The sequence below is a fragment of the Physeter macrocephalus genome, chromosome 11 (genome assembly GCF_002837175.3).
Source record: "Physeter macrocephalus isolate SW-GA chromosome 11, ASM283717v5, whole genome shotgun sequence".
In the NCBI taxonomy this organism is placed as follows: domain Eukaryota; kingdom Metazoa; phylum Chordata; class Mammalia; order Artiodactyla; family Physeteridae; genus Physeter; species Physeter macrocephalus.
Window position 1 is genome coordinate 147883983 of NC_041224.1, and position 15434 is coordinate 147899416.

Sequence of the window (15434 nt, forward strand, 5' to 3'; positions counted from 1 at the left end):
ATGTATATGTATAGCTGATTTACTTTGTTATAAAGCAGAAACTAACACACTATTGTAAAGCAATAATACTCCAATAAAGATGTTAAAAAAAAAAGTGCACTCTTCTGGCAATGCTGTTTACCAGTTCTATTAGGTGAATCCATTGGGCATCTCAGTGGATGATCTCTAAAACTGTTAAAGAATTATTTTTTAAGTTAAAATCATGTCTTTGTTAAAAATACCAAATGAATACATATCAAAGATCTTATTTCATTCGTTAATTAATGAGGGAACCAGAAAGATGTTACAACTGGTTAACAGGAGAATTCAAAGAACACAAATATATAGGCATTGGGAGTGCTGAAATGAATTTACCAATAAATGCAACACTTGGTGATTACCTGCAAGGCAGTCCATTGTACCTCCATGGTACAAAAGGATCATTTGGACAAACACTATTTACATTACTCTCAGTTTTTTACAACTTAGATTTGTAAAATAGCTAAAAGACTAAACAGTGTAGATAATTCAAAATGGTCCACTACACAAGACACCTAATAATAATTTTGTCCATTTCAAAGTCTTTCACAATTTCTCCTGGCATTTGAAAGGAATACAATAATGCATGGATGTTTACAGAATAAAATAAAATTTCTGTTCAAGATGTCCATGTGCTTAATGTGCTTTTTTATTCTTGTTCATTTGTTCCTACTCATGGATGCCACGTAGCAGGATTTTTTAGAAGGTTATGTTATCTTTAATAATAAATGTTTGACTTTCTCAAAATTTTAATTGAAAAAACCGAGAAGATTTTATATCACTACTATAGTTGTTAATGTAGGGATTGAGTTATTAGGATGCCAGTTGTTTTTTCCTAGCATTAACCTTTTAGTACTGTGGACTGATTTTGTATGCATGTGTAGTAAACCTGTAGTAATCACTATTTGGGCCAATAAGTATACATTCTTATAAGTTTTTCACAAAGATTGCTATTATTATCAATAAAATAAGTAGGAAGCTGTATTAAACTATGTAGACCTTTTTCAAATCTGGGAAATAGTATGCATTGTGCTTTAACAACATGAGCTTTGGCATCAGATAGTTTCTGTTCTGCTAGATTCTACATGATCTGGTTCTAGGCCCTTCCCTTACCATCTCTCTCCCTCTCCCCGTTGCTCACTAAGTTTACATCCAGCTTTTTCTTGGCTCTGAGCACATGCTGTTCCCACTACCTAAAAGCTCTTAACCCCACTCTTTACCTGGCTAACTTCTGTTTATTTTTTCTGTTCCAGTTTCAGTGTCTCTTTATCACAGAAAGACTTCACTAATCTTCTCCTCCAATCTAAATTTTTCTCATAGCTATTCTCTCTCATAACACCTTGTTCTTTTCCTTTATAGCACTTACCACAATTTACAATTATATACTTATTCATGTGTTTGATTTCTATATATGTAGACTATAACGTCCATGAGACAAGGATCACATCTGTTAGTTTATATGATTTATCCAACATCCGACATAGTTTGGCACATAGTATACACTGTATGAATATTTGTTAAATGTGTTTTATGAAAAAATACAATGCATCATCCAGCTAAGTTCACAAGACAGATACAAAAAAAAAATATATTTAGCAATCCCCATTATGTACAAGGAATTTTCCATGAGATAGACAAATAATCAGCATATTCTCTCCCTACAGTAAGCAAATGTATTAAGCAGCTATAGTAATAATGATAATATTGATAGATAGCTTTAAATGCTAATTATGTAGCAGACACTATTCTAAGTGTTTTAGACAGATACACCATCAGAAATTGATACTGGAATGCAGTTATCAGCAAGGTTATACCTTTTTATTTTCCTGGAAGGCAAATTTATATGGAATAATATAATAAAGAACTCCAATTACTACCATTGAGAACAACAGAAGTCCCAAATGATTTTAGTAAGTATAAACAGTTGTTGTTAAGAAACAAGCTCATATGAATATTTAAATTTTTATGTTTATTTTTAAAGATCTGTTATAGTCAAGCCTCATAAGTTCTCTGTCTAGGCAAAATCATAAATTGTGGCTTTTCTTTATAAATATAAATCATAAATTCTTGTGGATTTTTAATACCATTGATTTTAATCTAAATCCAAGTCTTCATATTTATTCTTGTTTAATTTCATTTTGCTGCATTTAACTGATCAGTCTACCCCAAGGAGACCTTTTGTAAATCTATATCATACATTTGGTATTTTACCTGTCTTTTCTAGTGCTGTCACCTTCAAATATGTTAATCAGGTCATTCAAGTCACTGATGGAACATTTTTTTAGGATAGACTATTTCACATACTACCAGAAACTCTACTGGTTAAGTGCTTAACTAGCTAATATATGTTTCTCTTCTAGCCCATCAAAATGCACTTTGTCTATCTTGTTCCAAGAACTTTTAAAATTCTCATCAAATATATGACTTGTCAAATACCTTAGTGAACTCAGGATACTCTGGTTTGATACTTTTATTCTTTAAATTTTTATAACACTTAATCATAACACTTTAATTGGTGTTGTGATCAGTGTTAGAAGCTCTGGGAAGACACGTGATTTTTTTTTTTTTCTGAAAGAACCCATTTAGGCATTCATATGTAATCTATTTTTATTATTAGTTCAGATCCTATATTGCACAATTGGATGTACAGTAGGATTTTTAAGAGAGTGCAACCTACCTTAAAGGTCTCTAAATAGAGACGTTACCAGGAAAGGGTTCATATGATAGAGCTAACCATCAGGCTGACAAGGACTGCAAAAGCCTTACAATGAGGACTGGCAAATTGTTGCCGTGGAAGCCATACTCCTTCATACATGGCTGTTTTGGGAGACTCACTTCAATTATTATAAATTTGCTCACTAGCTACCCAAAATTAAATCCAAATAACAGATCTTCTATTGTATTAGTCTTGCAACTTTTCTGTAAGTTTAAATATTTTTTCAAAACAAACAAAAAAAAAAGTGGTAAAAAATAGTGATTCAAAGAGGAAATGTATGCCTACTAAAGAATTTCTCTAGCATCAAAATACAAAGTTGTATGTTTATTGGTATTCTTACTGGTGTTTCAAAAGACAGAGTTTATAAAGGGAAATGATACTTTGACTATGTATTCTAATTTTGATAATATAATTCTCCATTTCTTCTTTTAGAAGTGTTTGCCCAATCAGTCTAAGTAGCTTTCAGGCAGAATAGCTACATAACTAGAAAGAATCAGCACAGTTCCTAAGAAAATATGTATTCCAATTACAATTTCCCTTACAAGGAAAATTCTATTGTTTAATAATTCACAGTTGAAATTACAGTGCATATTCTCAGAGGGTTTGAGATCAACTGAAATAAATTGTCTTCCCTATCTTCTCAGTTGCATAAGATAATAGGAATACAGATTAGTGCTCTAAAAGTAGGAATGCTATTTCTTTTGGAAGTTATTTGGCATTTCTCCTTCTTATTTGTGCTAACTTACCCACTACAAATTCTGCTTGCTCTAGAACCTCACTACTTAGCAAGCCTTTCATTCATCTCTTATTGACTCCTTTATATACATTAATGAGTTGCAGTTTTCAGACTTGTACCTTTTCTCATCTCCTCATTTCCCCTATTCTCTCCTCTTGCTTATTACATTAAAATAAAGATCACCAAGGCTAAACAACTATCCTTTCTGCTTAAACTATTTTTCTGAGTTAATACTTTGTTCCATTCTTTCTATCTCAAAGAGAGCTTGTAATTCTCACAGTTGGTGGCTGCTTCTGCTTCTTTATTATCAAAGAATAAATTATTATCAACTGTGTACAAGACATTATGCTCATTTTTTTGACTTCTCTCAGGCTCTTGAGTACATTGATCACTTCTTAATTTTTGAAACAATCCCTCCCATAGTTTTCATCACTAAAAATTTTTTATTGTACATGAGTACATTCTTTTTATTAAAAAATAAAAATAAACATGGATAAGGTTAACATCCACTTGAACCACCCTCTCATCTCATTCTCATTTGCTTTCACACACCCCCCAGAAGTAAATACTTTTCAATAAATTAGAGGGGTATCCTTTATTATCCTTTTCTGTACAAGCATAGTAAATAAAATCCTAACAGTTTGTATGTGGTGTGTGTGTGTTTGTGTATGTATTTAATTAAGAGAGGGAGAGAGAAGCTTGACAAGCTGCTTCTAAAATTTATACAGAATGGAAATGCAAAGGACCCAAAATAACCAAGATACTCTTGAATAAGAAAGAGAACAGAGTGAGAAGATCTGCTCTATAAATACCAAGACTTAAAATGATATAAAGTGCATTATTGGTGCAAGAATTAACACTTAGATCAATGGAACAGAATAGAAGCCTAAAAAATGCCAACACATGGACAATTGGTATATGACAGAGTTTGTACTACAGATTAGTGAAGTTCTTTTTTCAATAAATGATGCTGGGACAACAGGCAGTCCTTATGAAAAAATGAAATTGATTCTCGTGTTCCATACAGTATCCAAAAAAAAGTTCTAAGTTTTTAGAGACCTAAATATGACAGACAAAACTATAAAGCTTTCACAGATTTATATAGGACAAAATTTTCATTGTGCTGGATTAGGGAAAGATTTCTTTTTAAATATATAATTGAAGTAAAAGTCACATAAAATTCAACATGTTTAGGTGTACAATTCAGTGGCTTTTAGTACATTTACAATATTGTGCAAGCATCACCTCTAATTCCAGAATATTTCATCACCCCTCAAAAAATACCACACCCAGTAAGTAGTCACTCCCCATACCCCCACCTCCCATCCCCTATGAACCACTAATTTGCTTACTGGTTATGTATTTGCCTACTCTGGACATTACATATGAGTGGAATCATACACTATGTGGCTTTTTTTGTCTAGCTTCTTTCACTTCACATCATGTTTTCAAGGTTCATCTGTGTTGTAGCAGGCATCAGTACTCAATTTTATGGCTGTAAAATATTCCATTGTATAGATGTAAAGCCTTTTGTTTAGCCACTGATCAGTTGGTAGACATTTAGGTTGTTTCCACTTTTTGGTTATTAAAATAATGCTGCTATCAACATCTGTGTACAAGCGTTTGTTTGAACACCAGTTTTTGATTCTCTTGGATATATACCTAGGATAGAACCGTTGAGTCATATGATAATTCTGTGTTTAACTTTGTGAGGAACCGCCAAATTGTTTTCCACAGAGCTGCACCATTTTACATACCTAACAGAAATGTATGAGGTTTCCAGTTTCTCTACATACTCAATAACATTTGTTATTTTCCTTTTTTAAAAAAAATTACAGCCATTGAGTGAGTGTGAAGTATCTTATTGTGGTTTTGATTTGCATTTCCCTTAATGACTGATGATAATGAACATCTTTTCATGTTGTTTGTTGACCATTTGTATATCTTCAGAGAAATGTCTATTCAAGTCTTTAGCCTCATTTCTTAAAAGGAGGTGTTTTTTTTTTTGTTGTTGTTTTTAAATGGGTCGTCTTTTGTTGTTCTGTTGTAAGTATTCTTTATATATTCTGGATACTAAACCATTATCAGATACATGATTTGCAAATATTTTCTCCCATTCTATTGGTTGTTTTTTCAACCTTGATAATCCTGTGATGTACAAAAGTTTTTAAATTTGATGAAGTCCAGTTTGTCTAAATTTTCTTTTGTTCCTTATGCTTTGGGTATCATATCTAAGAATCAATTACAAAATCCAAGGTAAAGAATATTTATTCCTCTGTTTTCTGAGAAATTTATAATTTTTAGCTTTTACATTTAGGTCGTTGATCCATTTTGAGATAATTTTTGTATATCGTGTGAGGAAAGGGTAGAACTTCATTTTTTAAATGTGGCTATCCAGTTGTTCTGGCACAATTTGTTGAAAAGATTATTCTTTCCTGTTGTCTTGGCACCGTTGTCAAAAATTACTTAACCATAAAAGTATAAGAGGGTTTACTTCTGGACTTTCAGTTCTATCCCATTGACCTATATGTCTGTCCTTATGGCAGTATTACACTGTTTTGATTACTGCACCTTTGAAGTAAGTTTTGAAATTGGAAAGTGTGAGTTTTCCAACTTTGTTTTTCAAGATTGTTTTGGCTATGTGGAGTCCACTGAGATTCCATATGAATTTTAGGATGGGCTTTTCTATTTCTGCAAAAAATTCTATTAGAATTTTTTTTCCGGTTTTCATGATTTTTTAATTTATTTTTTTTATTGGGGTATAGTTGCTTTACAATGTTGTGTTAGTTTGTTGGAATTTGATAGAGATTGTATTGAATCTGTAATTCCCTCTGGGTAGTATTGCTACCTTAATATATGCCTTTCCATTTATTTATGTCTTCTTTTTTTTAAATAAATTTATTTTATTTATTTATTTTTGGCTGCATTTGGTCTTCATTGCTGTGTGTGGGCTTTCTCTAGTTGTGGTGAGCGGGGGCTACTCTTCGTTGCGGTGCATGGGCTTCTCATTGCAGTGGCTTCTCTTGTTGCGGAGCACGGGCTCTAGGCGAGCGGGCTTCAGTAGTTGTGGCACGTTGGCTCAGTAGTTGTGGCTTGAAGGATCTAGAGCACAGGCTCAGTAGTTTTGGCACATGGGCTTAGTTGCTCCGTGGCATGTGGGATCTTCCCGGACCAGGGCTTGAACCTGTGTCCCCTGCATTGGCAGGCTGATTGTTAACCACTGCACCACCAGGGAAGCCCTATTTATGTCTTTTTATGTTTGGTAATATTCAGTGTATAAAGTCTTGCACCTCCTTGGTTAAATTTATTTCTTAATATTTTATTCTTTTTGATTCTGTTGTAAATGGAAATGCTTTCTTAATTTTCTTTTTTAAAATTTTCAGTGTTAGTGTATACAAATACAACTGATTTTGGTGTGTTCCTCATATGTCCTGCAACTTTGCTGAATTTAATAGTTCAAGTATTTCTTTCTGTGGATAAAAAAAATAGTGTCATCTGTGAATAGAAATTGTTTTACTTCTTCCCTTTCAATTCGGATGCCTTTTATTTCTTTTTCCTGCCTAATTTCCCTAGCTAGAACTTCTAGTACAGTGTTGAAAAGAAGTGGTGAGTGCAGACATCCGTGATCCTGATCTTAAAGTAAGCTTTCAGTCTTTCATTAAGTAGAATGTTAGCTGTGGGGTTTTCATAGATGCCCTTTATCAGGTTGGGAAAGTTGTCTTCTATTCCTAGTTTTCTGAGTGTTTTTGTCATGAAAAGGTGTTCTATTTTGTCAAATGCTTTTTCTACATCATTTGGATTCTGGGATCATGTGGATTTTTTCTTCATTCTATTAATGCATTGTATTACACGTTGATTATTATGTTGAACCACCCTTACTCATGGAATAAATCCCACTTGGTCATAGTATATAATCCTTTTAATATGCTATTGGATTAAGTTTTATAGTACTTTATTTAGGATGTTTGCCAAACATCTATGTTCATAAAGGATATTGGTTTGTAATTTTCTTTTCCTGTGTAATCTTAATTTGTCTTTGGTATCAGGGTAATAGTGGCCCCGTAAAATAAGTTTAGGAAGCCTTCCCTTCCATTTTCTGGAAGAGTTTGTGAAGAATTTATTATTTAGAATTATTTAATTCTTCTTTAAACATTTGACAGAATTCTTTGATGAAGCCATCTGGTTCTGAGCTTTTCCTTGTTGGAAGCTTTTTTCTGATTACTGAGTCAGTCTTTTTACTTGTTATTTGTCTATTCCAGATTTTCTATTTCTTCTTGAATCAGTTTTGATAGTTTTTGTGTTTCTAAGAACTTGTCTGTTTCCTCTAGGTTACCTAATTTGTTGGCATATAATTGTTCATGGCATTCCCCTTACAATCTTTTTTATTTCTGTGAGATCAATAATAATGTTCCCACTTCATTAGTGATTTTAGTAATTTGAGTTTTATCTTTTTTTCTCTTGGGCAGTCTAGCTAAAAGTTGGCCAATGCTGTTGATATTTTCAAAGAACCAGTTTGGGTTTTGTTGATCCTTTCAGTGTTTTTCTATTCTCTATATCATTTATCTCCACTGGAATCTTTATTACTCCTTCCTCCTCTTTTTTGGGAGGTTAGTTTGCTTTTCTTATACATTTTCTTCTGAGCATTCCTGTTGCTATATCCCATAAGTTTTGGTATGTTGTGTTTTCATTTTCATTCATATCAAAGTATTTTCTAATTTCTATTGTGATTTTTTCCTTGACTCATTGGTTGTTTAAGAATGTGTCTAATTTCCACATATTTGTAAATTTCTCAGTTTATTTCTATATTGATTTCTACTTTTTTTCCATTATGGTCAGAGAAGAAACATTGTATGACTTCAGTATTTTAGTGAGACTTATTTTGTGGCCTGACATTTGGTCTATCCTGTAGAATGTTCCATGTTCACTTGAGAAAAATGTGTATTCTGTTGTTATCAGGTAGATTGTTTTCTGTATGGTTACTAGGTCTAATTGGTTTATACTCTTGTTCAAATCTTCTGTTTTACTTGTTGATCTTCTGACTAGCTATTCTAGCCATTATTGAAAGTGTTGAGAGCATTGAAGTCTGCCGATTTTATTGTTAAAAAATTTTTTTCTCTCTTTAATACTGTTGGTTTTTGTTTTATATATTTTGGGGCTCTGGGTAAGTGTTTATAACTGTTTTGTTTTCTGATGAATTGACCTTTTTGTCATTATCTGAGGTCTTTGTCTCTTTGAACAGTTTTTGCCTTACAGTCCATTTCATCTAATATTATTATAGCTATTCCAGCTCTCTTTCGATTACTGTTTGCATGGAATATTTTTTTCCACTTTTTCACCTTCAACCAATATGTGTCTTTGGATCTAAAGTATATACTTGGATCATGGGTTTTGTTTTTTTTTTTTGAGGGGGGTTTAATCTATTCTGCCAGTCTTTGCCTTTTAATTGAGTAGTTTAATCCACTTACATTTAATGTAATTACAGATAAGGTAAGATTTCTTCCAGTTCACTGTTTGTTTTCAGTGTCTTTTGTTGTTGTTCTTGTTCCTCATTTCCTCCATTACTTCCTTCTTTTTTGATTAATAGATATTTTCTAGTATACCATTTTGTTTTTCCTCTCATTTCTTTTACCAAATATTTTTTAGTTGTTTTCTTAGAGATTGTCACTATCTCCCTCACTTATATTGTTATTTTAACAAATTATATATGTATACATTGTGTGCCCATCAATACAGATTTATAATTATTCTTTTATGCAGTTTTCTTTTTAAGTTATATAGGAAAAGTACAGATTCATGACCCAAAATATACATTAATAGTGACTTTTATATTTATCTATGTAGAGTACCAGTGTTGTTTATTTCTTTACATGAATTCCAGATTACTGTCTAGTGTCCTTTCATTTCAGCCTAAAGGACTCCCTTTAGCATTTCTTGTCAGGCAGGTCTTCTAGCATTGAACTCTCTCAGTTTTCGTTTATCTGAGAATGTATTGATTTCTCCTTCATTCTTGAAGTGTAGTTTTACCAGACAGAAAAATTTTGGTTGACAGATTATTTTTCTTTCAGCATTTGGAGTATGTCTTCCCACTGCCAACCAACCCCTTTGCTTTCTGTTGAAAAATCAGCTACAATTCTTGTTGAGGATCCCTTGAGTTGCTTTTCTCTTGCTGCTTTCAGGATTCTCTCCTTTCACTTTCAATAGTTTGATTATATATCTAGGTGTAGATCTCTTTGAGTTTATCCATCTTGGGGTTGTTGAGTTTCTTGGATGTGTAGATTCATGTATTTCATCTTATTTGAAAGTTTTCAGGCATTGTTTCTTCAAATATTTTCTCTGCCTCTTTCTCTCTTCGTGGGATTCTCATTATGCATATCTTGGTACATTTATTGTTGTCCCACAGGTTTCTTAAACCCTGTTCATTTTTCTTTATTCTTTATTTATTTCTGCTCCTCAGTTCATTGATTCTTTCTTCTGCTTGCTCAAATCTTGTACTGAACCCTTGTAGTGAATTTTTTATTTTAGTTATACTTTTCAATTTTAGCATTTCTATTTTTTTCTTTTTATGATTTCTACCTCTTTATTGATATTCCCTATTGGTGATACATCATTATCATGCTTTCTTTAGTGCTTTTCCATGGTTGCCTTTAGCTTTTTGAATATATTTTAATTACTTAATTTAAAGGCTTTTTCTAGTCAGCCCAGTGTCAGGACTTTCTCAAGAACAGTTTCTATTTCTTCTTTTTTTTTTTTTTTTTTCCTATACATGGGTCATACTTTCTTGTTTCTTTGCATACCATATAATTTTTTTGTTGAAAACTGGGCCCTTTGAATATTACTAGTAGCAGCTCTGGAAATCAAATTCTCTCCCCTCCCCAGGGTATGTTATTGCTGCTTGTTATAATTGTTGTTTTTTGTTGATTAACTTTTCTGAACTACTTTTTTTTAACATTTTTGTTGGAGTATAATTGCTTTACAATGGTGTGTCATTTTCTGCTTTATAACAAAGTGAATCAGTTATACATATGTCCCCATATCTCTTCCCTCTTCCATCTCCCTCCCTCCCCCCCTTCCTATCCCACCCCTCTAGATGGTCACAAAGCACAGAGCTGATCTCCCTGTGCTGTGCGGCTGCTTCCCACTAGCTATCTGTTTTACATTTGGTAGTGTATATATGTCCATGCCACTCTCTCACTTTGTCCCAGCTTACCCTTCCCTCTCCCTGTATCCTCAAGTCCATTCTCTAGTAGGTCTGCATCTTTATTCCCATCGTGCCCCTAGGTTCTTCTGACCATTTTCTTTTTTTTTTTTTTTTTAATTCCATATATATGTGTTAGCATACAGTATTTGTTTTTCTCTTTCTGACTTAATTCACTCTGTATGACAGGCTCTAGGTCCATCCACCTCACTACAAATATCTGAACTACTTTTGTCAAGTCTGTTCTTCTTTGTTGTGTGTGGCCACTGAAGTCTCTGTTCCATTAGCTTCGTGGTCAGCTAGTGATTTGACATAATTTCCTTAAATGCCTGGAAAATATATATATACAGAAAAAGAAAATCTCCCATTCTTTGCAGAGGAGCTCTTTTTATATATTGGAGCATGCCTTCAACACTCAGCCAGGCAGTTTACTACTCTGCCTAATCTTCACTTCCTACTTGTGCAAAATCTTTAGTTCAACAAGAGGTGAAAGATTAGGTGAAGTCTTCTAACGATGTACATTGCCTTGGGCATAATCATGACCTCCTGGAACTCAGGAATATCTGGGAGCTTTTCAAAGCTCTTATGCCTGAAAGCATCTCATTACATGGCCTTTCCTCCCAGGTTTTTAAGTTAATCTGATATTCATTCCACCTGTTATCCACTGCCCAGACAGCAGTGGCTAATATATTTGACTTTAAATGATAACCTCCCCTCCAGTTGGTTGCCTGAGCCATGGGAGTGTTCCAAGATAGGGAAAATAAAAGAAAGCCCTTTGAGGGTATCCTTCAGGGAGCTACCAGACATATTGAAACAACCACAACCCTTGAGAATAAGGTTTGTTTCCCTTCAGCACTCAGAACCTTTACCAGACATGTGCGCTGTGTCTTCAAGGCAATCACTGAGCTATGTAGTAGGGGATCAATTGGGGGGTTTTGTGAGTTTTTTTGATTAAACATTCACCTGGCTGCTGTAAACTTGATTAGTTTCTAGATTTCTGATAAAGTTGATTCTGACAGATTTTGTTAGTTTATTCACTTCTTTAGTAGAGGAGTGGACTATTGACATTACCTACTCTACCTTTCTACTGATGTCACTCAGAAAGGATTCCTTTTAAGACACAAAAACCACTAACTATAAAGGAAAATATTGATAGAGCTAACTAAATTAAAATTATAATATTCTGTTCATCACAATACATGATAAAGTTAAGAAGGCAAGCTACATAGTAGGAATAGATATTTACACCATATAAAACTGATAAAGGACTTGTTATCCAGAATAGATACAGAAATGTAACAATTCAATAAAAAAAAAACAACTTAATAAGGGGAAAATAGGGCAAATTGAATAGGGACTTTACAAAAGAGAACATCTAAATAGCTGATAAACATATGAAAAGGTATTTACTCTCATTAACAATGACGGGAAAAGAAATTAAAACCACATTAAGGGGACTTCCCTGGCGGTCCAGTGGTTAAGACTTCACCTTCCAGTGCAGAGGACATGGGTTTGATCCCCGGCTGGGGAGCTAAGATCCCACGTGCCTCACAGCCAAAAAATCAAAACATAAAACAGAAGCAATCTTGTAAAAAATTCAACAAAGACTTTTAAAAAACACACACATTAAGATATTTTTAGTATCCCATTTGAAAAAGAATTAATAATACTGACAGTACTAGGTAGAGCTAAGTTGTGGAGTAAGAGGAATTGTCACCATTTTCTTTTGATAGACATATAAATTGGCTTAACCAATTTGGGAATTTGTAAAAGAAAGTATTCACACCCTACAGCCAGCAATTCTGTTTCTGAGTATATATATATCCTAGAATTAATGCATGTGGGAATTATGGTACATGAACAAGAATTGTTCATAATATCCCCAAAAAGGAAACATTACAAACACTATACAACAGAGTTATCCATATTCACTGCATCCTTTTCCTTACCTCCAACTTTTTTCTTTACCACTTATATTGAGGTATCTATCTTCATCAAATAATAGCTTTCTTTTAGGTTACTAATGACTACCTCTATCTTGTTCTTTAATGTCTGTCTCTTTCTCCTTTTTCTGTCTTGCTGTATTCTTTCCATATGGTCTTTGTCTTTCAGATCTCATCTATTTCTGTAGCTTCCACAATCATATCTCTGCAAATAATTTCTAAGTCTCTGTCTGTAGCATAACTTTCTTTTTTGAGATGGGTGAAATTTTATTTCCACACTATATTACATAAAGAAATTGGAAATTTATGGTTGCCAGTATTAACTGGATTCTCAATGATGGTTGATATTTCCTTTATCAATGCCTTAGTTATCCTCCATGCTTCAGTCATCAGTGCATTTTTCCAGATTTTTATGACTCTCCTAGAGTTATCTTTCCCACTTTTACTTCCCCTTTTCCTCATCAGATAGATCTTCATTCCAAGCACCAAAGAAAAGAATATTAGTGAATGTCTCTTTCATTCCCACCAATTACCCTGGTTTGTCATCCCCACTTGCTTCCTCAACTCATTTCTATTCTTTTTACTTTACTGGTATCTTCTTTAATTGCTAGATCTAATGGCATCTTTTCAACTCTCACCTTACTCCTATTCTCCCCAATAGGTGATATTTTGTAACATCTCCTGAAAGTTTCTTCTCTTTCCTTATGTTCACTCTGTCTTAATTTTCCTCTTTTGTCTCTAACGGATTCTTAAAGATAGGAAGACCAAATAATTTATCTTCCAAACTGAAACACTTCTGAAAGTGAGAAGATGTGTTATTTAATAATTAAGTCAGGATAATAGATATAAACCCAGATTATTCAAGGAAAACAAGGTTATATCATCATACCATTTACAGGTTTTTTTTCCCCTAATTTCTTTTCTTCTGTTAACCCCTTAATATGGATATCACCTAGAATTTTCAACTGTCATCTTTTGTTCTTTTATGTGCCCTCCTTGGGTGATCTGAAATATTTGCATGACAGAAACTACCACCTTCAGTGATAATTCCCAAAGTATATATCCAATCTCTAACTTTTTCCTGAGCTCCAGACTCATATTTCCAATAGTTCAGTCTGTATTTCCAGACTAGTAACCCAAAAGTATGTACCTCACAATTTAAAGTTACCTTCTCCCTCAAATATCCTACTCTTTTGTTTATTGGGGGGGTGAAGATAGTGTGTGTGTGTGTGTGTGTGTGTGTGTAAGTCTGGAAATATATATCACACATGTATACTACTTTGTGCAGATGCTTCATTAGGACTGGATGTACAATAGTAGCAGAAACACAGTTCCATCATCATGACAATGCGTTCTGGTGTGGGAGATAGACATTGATCAAACTAGCATACATATAAATGTAGTATAAGTATGGGTAATTTCTGTGAAAGAAACGTGGTATTATGTGAAATATAATAGGGGCATTTGACCTTTTTCTTTCCAATACATGGCCTTTTATATTAGATATAAGTGGCAACATATAGCTCTTCTAAATTAGACTACTTCCATTTCTTTAAAATATTTATTGCAATTCACTATTCAAATATACTAGCAAATGGAACTATTTTTCTTCTCAGAATTCCCATTGCTTTTCATTCCTAGTTATGGGGTTATTGTTCATAAATCACATAAATTGTTAAGCCCTGAAGTGGTGGCAGTACCTTTGGTATTGAGGATGTAGGTATGGAAACTAAATAAAAGAGCATTTATGAAAATAATATGTCCTTTGTGAGAAAGACATGGTGTGTAAGATACAGAGCACCTTTCTAGTCACAAAATCTGGCTGCTGTTTTCTTCTTTTCACATAGTAAGTAATATTTGTTGATTGAATGATAATTGCTTGAAAGTAGTCAAGTTCTCATTTTGAGATTAGAAGACCTACACTCACTAGTACTAGCCCAGAACATGAACTAAATTATGCATAGCCCCAAATAATAAATTTTATAATCAATGTAAATATTAATAATTTTTTAAATAATCCACATTATTTGTCCTTACATTTATATGTTTTTACAGTAGTAATATTCAGTTACATCAGTCTTTACCCTATTGATAGGTATAATAACTAGCAATCACCAACATTTATTAAGTATTAACTATTTGTAAGTGTTATATAATTTATATACATTATCTTATTTAACCCTCAGCAATAATCTGGTGAGGTAAATGCTATCATTATCTACATTTTTTAGATAAAGGAAATGGCAAATTAAAAAAATATATCCATCAGTATCCCAGCAAAGTCACAGCATACTTAAATGGATAATTGAAAAGAGTTTAATAAAGGACTATGATATTTACAAAAGCTTGGGCAGATTTTAGGGAAAGCAACAAAACATGATGCAGCACCCTGGGACTAGTAATAGTAGGAATCATTAATATTCCTAGTCCTAATGGGGCAAGGGAGGGAGCTGCTATTGGAATCCAGAAAAGAGCCGAAAGCAAGGGTCATCTGATGGGGGCTGTGATCTTAGCCAACTTACGGTGACCTGGTAGAGAAGGAGCCAGGGGAATAAATGTCAGACCTTACTCTCCTACAGCTCTTCAGTTTCCTGACAGTGGCTCCTATTAGCTGAGCCCAGCTAGAAACCAGAGAGCACAAAATAGCTTATTGATTCTATCTGTACAGGTTAGCTTCAAGCAGAGAGAGTGAAGAAGGGTGGAGAATGAATCTGAAAGGGAAATGGAAACTATCTAGGAATTAAATAACTATTAAGTGGCAGAGCCAGTATATGAATGCCAAACACTTTACTTTTCACTACAATTCTATACTGCCTCATAAAAAAA

At 33.4% G+C, this 15434-nt stretch overlaps 1 protein-coding gene across 14 annotated transcripts in view; it reads left to right on the top strand.

Annotated features, from left to right (window-relative positions):
- GPHN (gephyrin) overlaps positions 1–15434 on the top strand; it is a 651195-nt gene that overhangs the window by 393259 nt on the left and 242502 nt on the right. The window lies entirely within an intron of this gene.